The 14,032-nt window shown below is 40.0% G+C and overlaps 1 protein-coding gene across 1 annotated transcript in view; it reads left to right on the forward strand.

Moving 5' to 3' along the window:
• The first annotated feature begins 212 nt into the window (after positions 1–212).
• Positions 213–14,032, forward strand: part of LOC133417870 (protocadherin-15-like) — a 101,238-nt gene continuing 87,418 nt past the window's right edge. Inside the window, exon 1 of the mRNA XM_061706061.1 lies at positions 213–521. The gene's annotated coding sequence lies outside the window, so the exon portion shown is untranslated. The remainder of the gene's footprint in view (positions 522–14,032) is intronic.

The raw sequence follows: 14,032 nt of genomic DNA on the forward strand, positions 1-14,032 counted from the left end.
ACCCCAGATTTTTACCATTCACTCGGTACCAACATATACAGTTGAAGTAATGAACTCCATCCCTCATCAATTAGAATAAAATGCATGTTAGTACAAAAAAAACAAACAAAAAAAACCTCTCTCACTCTCTCTTGCTCTCTCTCTCTCTGACTCCACCTCCCCCACCCTGCTGCCTCCTGGCTCGGGTTGCCAAAGCAGAGGGAACACAAGAGGAGGTGTCCTGTTACTCTGCCTCAGAGCTCGTGCACCTCCTGTAAGAGGGAAAAGCAGACAGACGGACCAATAGACACTCATCAAGTCATTTTGTCGTGGGACTTGCTCTTCCTTTGCTTTTTCGAAAAAAAAAAAAAATATTTTGAGGAGTCGCGTGCACCCAGTTACGCAGGCGCCTGGATGAGTTGCGTGGATGTTATTTGCCGGATTGCCTCCCGGGTGGCTGTGGCGGGGGCCCACGCGAAGCCGGTGACAGCGCGTGGAAAAGTGGATGTTAAGCCCATGGCTGCGACGAGGTGGATAACACGGTGAGTGTGCCTTAAAAAAACAAAAAAGTCTCCGTATCCCACAATGTGAATTCCAAGTGGTTAAAGACATTAGATGTGAAACTATTTGCGTAAACGTGATTGTCAAGTGGGACTTTGAATTGCTGTCCGTGGCAGCTATCCGCGGTCCTGAAATCAGCCAGACCTGCTTTTTGCGCTCATGTGCACTCAAAACGATCCCTTTATATGCAGCAGCCAACGTCAGTTCATGTGATGTGTTACAAGATGTGTTATTTGTGTTTGTGCCTCTTTAATTCACACTGCATGACTCCTGTAAGTTTTAACATCCAGTTTCATGTGTTTACGCATGCGGAACCAAAGCCCAATTTTCATTTTTTTTTTTAAATATTTTTTTTAAATCTGACATTCCCATGACCGTGTGTGTTTAGATGTGTTTGTGTTTGTTTTCAACAAGTAGGGAATGGGCGTGAGCGGTCTGTCTGAGTCCAAGCCGGTTACCTCACGGCAGCCGGTGTCTCGGATTAGGAAAGAAGGGAGAGTCATCCGATTAGCTAAACGAAGGCAAGCTGTCGCCTCCTCCTGCCGCCTGCCTGCCCGCTTGCCCGGCCGCCCGCATGCAGAGCACAGGGCGTCGGGAGAAAGTCAAAGGTCGCAAGGGTGTGCGTGATGGTGGCCGATGCATAATTTGTTATATATTTATTTTTTGTCACAACCTTATCAAGTTGTACGAGAAAGACATTGATGAATTGATTGAATTCATTTGACGGACGGCTTAGTAGCTTGATTGACTGGTTGACGGATTGATTTCATATTATGGATCGGTCTAAGATTGACTGATTAACCTGATACATGAATGAATTGATCTCAGTTCATATAATGCATAGGTTGATTGATTGCTCAATCAGCCGGTTGGCTCATCAATCGATAGTTTGATGACTGAGGGCTGGACAGAAGGACAGAAAGAACGATTAATGGAGAGGCAGATAGATTTATTGACTGACTGATTTTATGTTATGAATGTGTGAATCGATCGGTAGCATGACTGATTGATGTATTATCAAAGATCAATTATTTCATTGAGTGCATATAATAGATAGGTAGGTTGACTGACTGATTGATGAATCGATCAGATGTTAATCCATTGATGGGATTCATATTTTGGTATGATTGCTGGCCAGATGGACAGAGAGCGATCATATTATTGATTGATCAGTGGATTAACCAACAGCTCAATTAACCAATTAATTGAGTTGATATCAAAGGTTGATAAACTGGTTTACTGAGCGATATTTTAACCGATAGATCAGTTTATCGATTGAGTCCATTTAATAAATCGGCAGGTCGATTGATTGTTTGATGTCATACTTAGAACATATGGCTGGCCAATTGGACGGAGACTAGGTACAGTAGGTCGGTTGATTGATTAACTGACTGATTCAATTTTAGCTGCAGTATACGTATGCGGCTATTTGATTTCTGTGGTATGATATGTCGTATTGCACATTTGCAAGAAGAGACAGAGCTGGTGGAATAAAAATCAATCAGGGGATACATGAAGTGTTATGCCCAATGTGTACCAGTGGGTGCCAATGACAAAGACACGAGCCTGATATTTGCAACGTGTTTTGAGAGGCTGTGTTTGAGTACAGGAAATGAGACCATTTCCTCACGTGCTTTCTGTGTTAAAGTGGCGTCTGTATGTGATGTGAGGGGGTCAATCAGACTGAATGTGTTTGTCCAAGCTGGGACACGTCCAGCGCTCAGCGTGCCAAAGCCTGTTAGTCATGCTGGATGACTGAAGCGGCAGGTTTCAGGTTTAAATAGCGGCCGCTGCTAAAGTGCTTAGAATGACAGTTTGTCCTAAAAGCCAAAGCGATAAAGTATGACGTGGAAGGAAAGAAAGGTAATGTTTATTCCATTACAAACGCTAGCATGGTACCAAACCCCCACAAAATTTTATGAACATTTATGACAACATTAAACAAAAAAAATGATATTTTTGAAATGTATTTGCACAGTTTTAATTTCAAAACAGATTTATATGTAGCATGAAAGTAATATTAATATTGAATTCTGAGTATACAGAATGAATATGATTTTTTTTTCTTGAATTAAAATAAAAATGTATTAGTTTTTTTCTTAATTCCAATTATATGAGTTTTTCTATTATTATAATTATTACATTTTGAAAGTATTGAAATTGAACACGTTTATTACATATTTAGTTTATGCAATGTTAAGATTTTATCCGAATAATTTTAAACGTCTTTGTCTTATAGAAATCTGCCTTTATTTTGTAATATGACAACTTTTTGTCTGAAAAAAACCCCACAAATATAATTATATAACATATAATTTAATTGCCATTACAGATTTTTTTCCACATAAAAATAAGACTTGATTCCCGTTCTTATTCCCGTAATATTACTAGTTTTTCCTTGAAAAAATGTACAGTTGAAATGATTATAATATTACAAGTTTGTGCTCTTAACCTTACAAGTTTTATTTAATAACAACGCCCTTTTTGTCTTGTACAAACTTAATTCTTGTATTACGTTTTTCTTACTTGAAACTGTCAAAACAATAATCATTTTTCCTGATTTCTTCTTTATGATTCAAAATAAGAGCATTAGCTGGAATTTCAGGTAATTCCCAGGGTACAGCTTCATAATCATTTATCATAATTACCATGTATGCAATTAGATAAGTCCCATGGCAACAGAATGCTTCTCATCGCACTAACACACCAAGATGTTCTCAAAAATGCAAAGTAACAGGGGGCTAATTAGCTGTGTACCCTTTCCAAAAATGGAACTATTTCATTTTTATGCTTGAAATAGAATCACTTGATAGCGTCTGGGGTCCGCTGATTGCATAAAATAACACCATTTCCATGAATTACGATTCACGCAACGTTACGAGGGAGAAATCGATCTTGTAATTTGACACGTATATTCATAATGAGGGGGCTGCCATTAAAAGTGTTGAGAAGATTTAAAGTGCTGCGGTTTTTCTCGCGTGGGGCCACCGGGGCCGTGATTAGCCCGCCCCCCGCAGCTGCTGGCGTCGCTCTCTGCGACAGCGACAACACGCGCACATGCTAATTAACAAACACTTTCCTCTCCTTTTCCAACGTGACATTTCATCCGAGAACGATCAACGACGGATGCAAGTGCTCGACATGCCGTCACCTGCACTTAACGTCCGGCCGTGCTCGCTTGTCTTCAGTCTTGGGCGTCTCGAACATGACGCTAAGTAAGACTGATGCTCCCTCAGATGGAAAATTCTGGAAGAAAGCACAAATTGAATATAAATAAAACAAATTAAAATAAAGAATAGCTTATATATAATTGTAAAGAAGTAACCAGCCCAGCAAATTTAAACTGTTGCTAACCAAAACAGCAGCTCTTACCAAAACCCTTAAATACTGTTTAAGTTAAATTGGACCTGTTTCAACATTAGACATCAATTTTAAAAAAATACCCTAAATGTTATTCCTTTATCCTGAAATTTGAGGACTTATCTCAAAGTGAGCCAAAAGATGAAGACATTTAGATATTTTGTTTGTGTAGAGCTGCCCTGCGATTGGCTGTTAACCAGCTCAGGGTGTATCCCGCCCAGAAAATGGATGGACATCATTCTACGTGGCCCGCGAAAGCAAATCATGTGCGTCTATAATGATTGAGAATTAATATTACAACCATTTTTGTGTTCCAATCCCATTTTCAAACAAATTGAATAGTAGTTGAACTATTACTGATCTCAACATTAGTTATCCCTCCATTTGTTGTGTATTTGCAATAACATGAGACGATTATGTGCACAGTTATATGGTTTCATAGTCCTAACGACCCTCTGGGGGAAACCATGACGACGATGCGGCAGAGATAAAAACGAGGCTGTTCCACATCAAATTTGACCCGTGAATACTAAATGGACTTTAGATTTTACCAGTGTGTGCTAAATCAAGGAAAATGGTGAGAATCTTGAAACTGTGAAACTATACATGCCAAAAATATGTAATTATTATTATTTTTTTTAATGGGAGATTGAATCAGTCCTGAGAACTGTCTGTGTGTCCACCACATTTGCACAGGTTTCCACAGAAACAAGCACCTGTTGGTCTTTTGAAGGGTCCTGAGGGAATCTCGAAACAGCATAAGAATGATCATATGTACGATAACATAAGGAAGAGAAGTCACACAGAGGTCAATGGGTGTACCTGCATAACCAAGTAACAGTTAGTCTTATACTAATGTATTTGTCTCACCCAGTCTGCCACAGTTATTGCCGTTTCTTCAGAACAGTACCTTTTATTTAGTTTTAAACTGCACATCTCGGTTTACGATAACAATGCTTTTCTACTAATACCGCCCCCCAATAGAAGCCTGTTTCTGTCGGCAATTGGCAAATCAACACTTAATGGGTAATAGATAGTAAATAGAATACGTTGACATAACTATTATTTCCTCGCTTTCGGGTTACGTGACAGATTTAAGCTCAAATGCTTCCACAAAGCTTTTAGGCCTCCGCAGACTGAATTATTGTTGAGTGAAACTGCATGAAGGGGCTGAATGCAATAATGATGTTTGCATTTTCATCTTTAATGTTAATCATTAGGGCTTTCTGTCTCTCTCTTTTTATTAAAGTCTGCTCCTCTCAACATTCATCAGGAAGACTGAAGTGACACCTTGCCTCGCATCCCGCATCCAGTCCATTTATCCATTTCGATACGTGCAAATGAGGTGCAGTTGCACCTAAGGCAGATTAAACCGGAGCCTTTGACAAGCAAATGTCGTGCATTTCCAGATTGCTGATAAGACTTATCAATTATAAATTGACACTTTCCAACAACTTTAAAGGCAGTGTGGGTGTTTGCATTTTGTTTTCAGGCGTCTTTTACCTTCATTTCCAGGGGAATTAAGGCGTTTAGTTATATCTTTATTCAAATCAATATTTTCCCCCTGTGTCATCTGCAAACACTAATTGGTCCCTGGTCTCTTAGGCATCTCTTGTGAGGTGCAGCCTTGATTTGAACAAATACATTTTTGGGATAATATTTAACAATGTTACTAGTTTAATTGCACTTTATGTCCATTATAGGTGCTGCTGTTTCATTTAGCAACAGAGTTCAAATGGACTCAGCAGTTCGCTTCTGTGTGAAGCATCCATGAAGTGAGATCATTAGACAGTGGATATAAAAAGTCTACACACCCCTGTTCATATATATATATATATATATATATATATATATATATATACACTACACACACACACACACACACACACACACATACATACATACATACACCTATTCCTATACCGAGGAATTATTACCATTCCATTTTTTTTACAGGAGCATAATATTTCTCTAAATTAACCTTATACCCCACCACCACAATGTCTTTTGTATTTTTTCACTTTCAAATTCATCCTGCGGGCCGGACTGTACCCTCGAGCGGGCCGGTTTTGCCCTGCAGGCCATATGTTAGACACCACTGGGCTAACCATTATTTTTTTCTGACAGGATTGATGGAGGCCTCTATTTCAGGGCGGCATTTATTTTTCTTTCGTGGATGAAGCAATTGGCTACAATCGGGGGCATGGCATTTATTACGAAGATGAATATTGTTGAATGAAATATTCAATTTATATTACTTAAATATTTTTTATCTGTGGAAAATCCCTATCCAATGTAAAACCAAATTTGATCATTCAATTTTTACCCAGAAAACTAAATTATTTTTTTTATCCATTTAGAAATGCATGCTTTTACTGGAAAGAGTCAAATCTTATTAATTAATACATATAATATAAATGCACTGATTAAAAATAATGGATTCCCTCCAATAAAAAGCTGCAATTTGAACCCTACCGCTGTGAGCTGTCAATCAGGAGACGCGCGTCATTACGAATGAGCACGGTCAAATTTTACTGGAATTTAATTAGATTAAAATTTAAATGCATTAGTTAAGGCCCTAGTTTTAGTGAAATGTCATCTTTTCAATAACCTACATGTCAATGTGCCTCAGGACTCTTTAATTCATTTTTTTTAAATCCATTTTTTTGGGGGCAGACTTGACAATCTCCACACCTCAGGGTTTCTGACTCACATGCTCATGTCCTTCTCAAGGGCCTGTTGAGCAGCACTATTCTCTTTTTTGTTGCACTCAGTCCATTTACAAAGCCTTGATATCCCCCCTCCAAAAAAAAAAAAAAAAAAAAAAACCGTCCCACCTCGTTAATCAAACGCTTTGTAGTACAAGTTGTTTGCTGTCGTGCTGGTGGTGCATATCAAGCGCTGCGATGCTTTTACCAAGGCATTGTTTGCTCCCCCCACCCCCCTTCCAATTGTCAGATAAAAACAGACTGCCCATCTATATTTTTCCACATTAAATCACAAGAGCATGGCAACATCGTGTTTGTCCTAAATGGATATGCAAATTTTGACAAAAATGCAAAATATATCTACTTTGAGGTGCTTTGATAACAAGTCTGAGAAATGCTGTCATCAGAACGCCTCAAGGATCAAGAATTATAGGAAATTTTACATACTATATTTATTGTCATGTTGAAACTAGCACGTTTTCAGGGGCCTGCCTTATCTCATGCACGCGAGTGGCTATATTTTGCCAGGCCGAAAAAAAAGCGAGCGCCCAAAACAAAGCATTTATACTCGTGGTGGCAGTACTGCATAAACTGCACTGCGTGTATGTGGCGCATGGACGTGTCAACCAAACAAATACAGTGGTACCTCGACAACTCATTTTGAGATACAAGCTGTCGCTCTGCAGTTGTTGTTTTTTTTTTGGTCTTGAGTTGCCAGGAAAAATTGGAGCTACGAGCGCTAAATGGTGGAAATGAACTTCACAACAAGCAGCAGTTTTCCAGATAGTGAAAATTCTTCAAAAAAGAGGCCAAGTGTTTGCTTTAAGCTGTTCAATGTCATTCACAGTTAAAGACCATTTCACTTTGTGCATTAAAAAAAACATACAAAAGTCCACTAGCTTAATGCTAACACATAATGGAAAATGCAATAGACGGCTAATAAAACGAACATCGACGTTGCAATAGTTATAACCCTTTAAGCAATAGATACTTGAACACAAACGGTGCAGCCACACATATAGACAGACATAATACTGACAGGCACATATTCTTTATCCTTTGCGAAGAACGACTAATATCACTGCAGTTTACTGAGTCAATTGAGAAACGCTTCTTCCTGTGTGTTCCTATGTAACTACACACTTGTTTTCATCGACTTACATTTTTGAAAAAAATCCAGAATCCAATGAGACACTCTGCGGCTGGTCGCCTGCAACAAGGCATGCATAATGATTTTCCGACCAACTGACCTTCATATTCCTAAATTTGAAGTCTCGATCCTCTTTTCGCATGCGTGATGGCGTTTGATGGTTTCAGTGCCCGCGTGTTGTTTTCGACAGCTTGTGCAAAAGATTGGATTTACATTCAACAAAAACAACCAAGTTAATTGTTCCTAACAAGATTATGCGCCTGCCGGCCAAAACACAGCTGGGAATCTGCATTTCTGGCAACCCAAAGCAGGAGAAGAACCACCGAAGTGAATCGGCCAAACTTATTTTCACGTCGCATGACAATGTTTTCATTCTCTCCCACCGATTTCCAATTGTACATCCACGTTGGACATTCAGGAGTGTGATGAAAACATTGGACGCATGAAAATGTTTCCTTAATTTAACAACTCACAAAAGCGAATACAAAAATGACAGTTTAAATTTTTTTACCGTTGACTCTAGACTCTACTCTATTGTGTAAAGTGGGTCAACAGTTTTTGTTGGGCCACTTTTTTTTTTTTAAATAAAAGTTTACAAGTGTGTTTGAAAAGCCAGCGGGAGCTTAAACGAGCACAGTTTTATCCATTGTGGTAAAAGGTTCCGAGAGTGGCTGCCCCAGTTTAAATATCCCAAGTAGCTTTCTCTCTGATCAGCGTCTCTCACCAAAATATCTCCAATCCTGGACCCAAATAAGAAAGAATTAGTCAATATTCACATGACCGTATACTCTATGCACTTTTCCATTCTTCATGGCGATGATTCAGCATGTCCTCTGTGGAGGCTGATATATGACTTGACTCTTTAAAAAAATCGGGGTCAATTATAAGCTCTAAAGTATGGCTTGGAATGTAAAAATTGGGAGTGGGAGATGCAGTGTGGTTACTGGTTTTACTCTCAACAAGCAGGATGCTTACAGCAACAGCCCTACTCTCCAAGCAGGAGAGGGCAGAGGGGGACGTGGAAGGAGAAGTGGCAGTAAAACAGGCCAAAATCCAGATATTGGGGAGTAATACTTTTTACCTAATGAGAGATTTTTATAAACATACTCAGATTGTAAGGTTACTGTATATGTCTTTGGACAACATCTTTTTTTATTTATTACCATTGCAGTGAAAGTCTAGATGCAGTGAGTAGGAAAGACTTTTACTCACACACTGTCAGCAAGGATTTGCACTCCAGATAGTAAGAAAAAAAATATAATGTGCGCCTTTAACGTGTGTGTGTGTGTGTGTGTGTGTGTGTGTGTCCCCTTCATGGGAGAATGCATGAATGTTTATCTCTGCGAGCAGGAGACTGCAATTGTGCGTATGTGTTAGTGAGTGAGAAGAAGACTACGTCAAGTCACAGTGTGTTAGCAGTGTTAAGTCTTGCCCCTGGCTGTGTGTGTGTGTGTGTGTGTGCATTTGTTTGTGTGTTTGTGGGGGAGATTACAGTAGCTGGTGCCAACTTCAAAGTGTGGTGTTGTGCCAGGTCAGCATGTTTACACAGTGGAATGTGGTGTGGTGACACACATACACACACGCGTGCGCAAACACACTGGGAGTAATGCACTTACATTTTAGCACACAAACACACACGCTCACAACACAAATGGCCCCGAGCGCATCTGTCTTTATCAGTGGTCCCAGTGAGTGAGGGGAGACGTTTAATCAGGGTCAACTGGCAGCTCTCGGCATCTGACTGATTCCAGCATCTCCCTCACTCGGTGGCGACAAGCTTCGGCCGGACCGATATTGCTCGGCACCGCACCGGTGCCCCGAAAATGTCTTGGAAAATTGGAACGCCGGAGGCTATGAAATAGTTTTACGCTCGCATTTTTTATTTAAAAACCTTTTTCTTCTAGCTGCGGGTAACATAGTCAGTTTGTGCGACATTCTGAACTAGGCCCCTTCCCCATTTCTTTCACAATTTGAAACAGTTCGTACGTGTCTTCATGGCTGGGAATGCTTTTGTCAGAAATATCTCAAGAATCTCGTATTAATTAGCCTGGGTGGTCCTGTCTCATCCAAATGAACCACTGCTCACCCCCCTTTAAAGGGCCAATCCCGCGTACGGTTTCGTTACCATGACAACTAAGGGTGGAGCAAGTTGGTTTGCTACGTTGTTCAGCCACAAATCTACAAGTCTGTGAAACCTGGTATAGACTGTTAATAACGTCACAACATTTTAGATTAGGATTAAGGGAGTGACATACACCCCCCATCGCCACTTCAGAAGTAGGGGGAAGTGAACTGGCAACCATTCATTGCATGCGTTCAGTTATTTTTATTATTATTACATTTTTCATAGGATTTAAACTGCTGTGTACAGTGGAACCTCGATTTAACAAACTAATGTGTGTGTGTGTGTGTGTGGGGGGGGGGGGGGGGGGATCGTCTGTTAAATCAGATTGTCCGTTAAAAGCACTTTTTTCGTGGTCTAAAAACAAAAGTAAACGGTTCAATCTAAAGCAAAGCTTTGTGGTTGTTTCAAATGTGCAAGTCTCTTCGTTTTACGTTAAGTTTGAAAGTAAATGTAATTAATCAGGGAGTGTCAAAAATGTACTGTATATGTTCTGTATGTGTGAGTGGCAACAGCTGGGCTCATTGTAAAGAGCAAAACGACACATCAGACCCACTAAAAATGAGACTTTGGTGGGATAAAGGCCTTCCTGTTGTGGTGTTTTATGAGATAAGAAGGCAGATTTATTTCTCTGCAGGGCAGTAAGAACTGCAATTCTTATTTTTTTTTCCTTGGGTTTCTCTTCAACTCTCCTTTTGCTGCCTCCCGAATTGTAAAATCACCATGTCTTTGAGAAAAGGCAACCATGCGGGAAGCCAATTATTTTCAGGTCATCAATTATTAGAGCGCGATCTCTGCCTTCCAGTTCTCCCTGCTCTGTTCTGAAGTTCTGAATATTTGACAGAGTTGTCAGTCTTGACGCCTAATTGCTCTTTGTTGCTCTTTGTCTGTCCACGAACTTGACAATGTTTGTCCGAATCAGAAAGTTTCTTGGGGTGTTATTTGTCACGTTTTCAGGATGATTTATTTGACATCTATTGTGTTTGTTTGTTGTCCTGTTTACTGCCTGTGCATCATTGCAAAATGGTTGTTAGTCATTTGTGAAATGATGACTCATTCCCACACTCAAGACTTAACCTGGTTGGGCATCGTTTGAATTTGAGCGATTAGGGTTCCTTATTTCAATTCCGGTTCCAAACGATTCTCCATTGTGACTCTTTCAGGGGGCTGGATGAAAAAAAGTTTGCATGGTTGAAATAAAGTGTGTCCAAATGATCAACATCCATTTTCTTAGCAGCCTGCAGCGTAGGCTAAAATGAACATTTGACTCGGGGGTTCTTTATAACCAGTATCAATATCAAACCTTTGAACTAAAAGGCAATGTATGTGAAACTAACCCAATTGACTTAATATATTAATTCATGTTTCAGCTAAAAGTTACATATAGCATTGTTAAAATCATTATTTGGGACTGTTTTATCACGTCAAATGGTTTATATGTGCAATTTTTAACTTGACTTCCTGTTTTTGAGCGTGTAGCCTTTTAATTTGAAGGGTACGCACCGGAACTCAGCATTTTGGCACGAAAGGTAACTTCACACAGCACCGGTGAATTTTTTTTTTTTTTAATGGGTGGAACCAAATGCTATAAAACGCCGATTTCCTTTCTTTACCCACTAATGAGGCACAAGGTTAGTGTTCGTGATACTGTGAGACAACGTTTATGTGAATTTTCTCCCAATTCATTGTGATGCAAAGTTGCTACGCTCAAGTTTTCGGTCAACGTTAACCTTTTTTTCTTTCTTTCTGTCCTCGGCTCTTACGTTGCTTTGAAGACTAAAATAAATGCAAAAAGTGCAGGCAACCGTTTACCTTGTTAGCTGTCTCAATGTTAGCATAGACACATTTTATTGTTTCACTCACCCAGTTGACTGACTGTTGACTTCAGTGAAGCTCGGAGCGCGTCAGACGCTAGACATTGTGAAAACCTCCTTTGCACAATATAATCTTATTCCTAGTGTAGCACCGAGGCGACTGGTCAATTATTTTATCATAGTTAAGACACACTTTTGTTCGCCGCTACCGACGTCATTAGGCACAAGCACGTCTTCGTGCACGTTCTTCTTCGTTGGTTTTCGCCGCTTCTTCGTTGGTTTTCTGCACTTCTTCTTCGGGGTCGGCAGACTAGGCATCGAAACTGTGAACCAATTTATTTATTTATTTATTTTTTTAACGATTCTGGGAGAACCGGAACGTTAGTTCTCTCGGTGCCCAACCCTGATGATGAGTAGTTAATTGCGAGTCGCTCCGCGCACAAGCCCCCCCGCGTGCCAATCTGAGTCCTTCGCAATCCTCGGATTTGTAGCTGTGCTCAAGTCGACGGCGTTTAAGTGGTGTTGGCAGCAGAGAGATTCGTGCTAGCCTGCGCCCGCCTGGTCGAGGGCAGTGTGTCAACCCTGCATCGTGGGACTGGGAATCAGAATCAGAATTATTTTTTTTGCCAAGTATGTCCAAAAAACACACAAGGAATTTGTCTCCGGTAATTGGAGCCGATCTCGTACGACAACAGACAGTCAATTGGCAGAGAACACTTTCGAGACATAAAGACATGGAGAAAAACGGTAAATCCTTTCATATTGGAGGGCCGACAATCGCAAATTCACTGTTTTTTTTTTTTTTTTTTTTTTTTTTTTGAGGGGGGTAACCCTGTCCTCTGTTATTCACTGAAAAAATTACCTATTCACTTATTTGTCCTCAGGCAAAGCCATGTCTGATATAAAAATATTGCTTTGGTGCCATCTTGTGGCATCTTGGTGCCAAGGAACCATGTTTAAGTGAGGGGAGGAACTTCATTTAGTCAGCCCGGAGCCTTGTCTAAGAGAAAAGAGTACTTTTCCGGCATCCTGGCTACGCCAGGCAATTACAAATCTTTTTGGATGGGTGTCAATTACTCGAAGCGTTTCCATATTATACCAGGCGTTCACTGTAATTAAAAAATAACATTATATTCAATTGAAAACCAGTAGAGCAATGAGAATATTGATCATTTTCTTGCATTCAACAAATTGCATTTTATATGAAATATTAAGATCAGTTCAGAAGAACGGGAGATCAAAAAGTGCATTTGGTTAAATTAAAAATAAAATACTGTATGTCAATGTGGCAATAACACACCATTCAGTATTTTATTAACCATCTCCTTGTTAGGGAATACATTTTTTTATTTGACTCCTCAGCAGACATCTTAACGCACATTGGATGCCTACATACAGTTTGAACATTGTCTCAGTCCATCTTGGCCCTAAACATTGACAGCTTCATCATCCCCAAACTAAATCATTGTTAGAATTTTTACGGTGGGGAAGGCATATCGGACAAATTGAAACGGGTGATGACATTAGAGGAGAAGTTAAGCGGCGGGAATGAGATGTGGGATGTATTGCCATCCGCGCAATTATCCCATTGTGGAAGTAATGAGGAGCAGAAAGATGACCGATCAACCGCGGTGCGCTGGTGGCGCAGCGATCCGTCATGCTTAGCCACGTAGTTACATCACGATAACAGCAGGCGACGCACCAGGGGGGTTTCATACTGTGTGTTAAAATGAACGGATGGATTGATGACACGGTTGATGCGTCGACTGTCCAAAGCCGCCGGGCCCGGTACATTAGACACTTTTAATTGACACATTTGACATTTGACACATTTGACCTTATATCGCTATCAAGTAACATTGAGCTCCAACATCAGCAAAAAAAACCACGCGAATCATGTTCAAGGTAATTTCATCCGCTAAAATCATAGCAAAGTTATCATGATGTCATTCAGTAAAATGGTACGGAAACGTTGCCGCTCCAACAACATAAAAATGCTTTAATATTTCACAAAAACAAACGACTATGGTTAAATTGTCTTTCCAAAGAGCCAGGAGTGATGCAATTAAAAAGCAGCTGACTAAACAGTGTAATTGGCAGATATTATTCACCCGCAGTCGCACGCAAGCTTACCTTTGTGGCTGACGTGCTTCTTTCTGCAAACTTTAACAAAATAGCCCTACTCAAATGTATCTAACTTAAATATTTTCACTCAATATTGTCGAAAAAAACTTCTAGACTTTCAATCTTTAAGGGACATAATACATGACGGCATCTGGAGGAGGCGGAGTTTTATAACACTTTCTAATGTTCAAGAGTATGAATACATTTGTTCAAG

This window comes from Phycodurus eques, chromosome 19, assembly GCF_024500275.1.
Source record: "Phycodurus eques isolate BA_2022a chromosome 19, UOR_Pequ_1.1, whole genome shotgun sequence".
Taxonomy (NCBI): domain Eukaryota; kingdom Metazoa; phylum Chordata; class Actinopteri; order Syngnathiformes; family Syngnathidae; genus Phycodurus; species Phycodurus eques.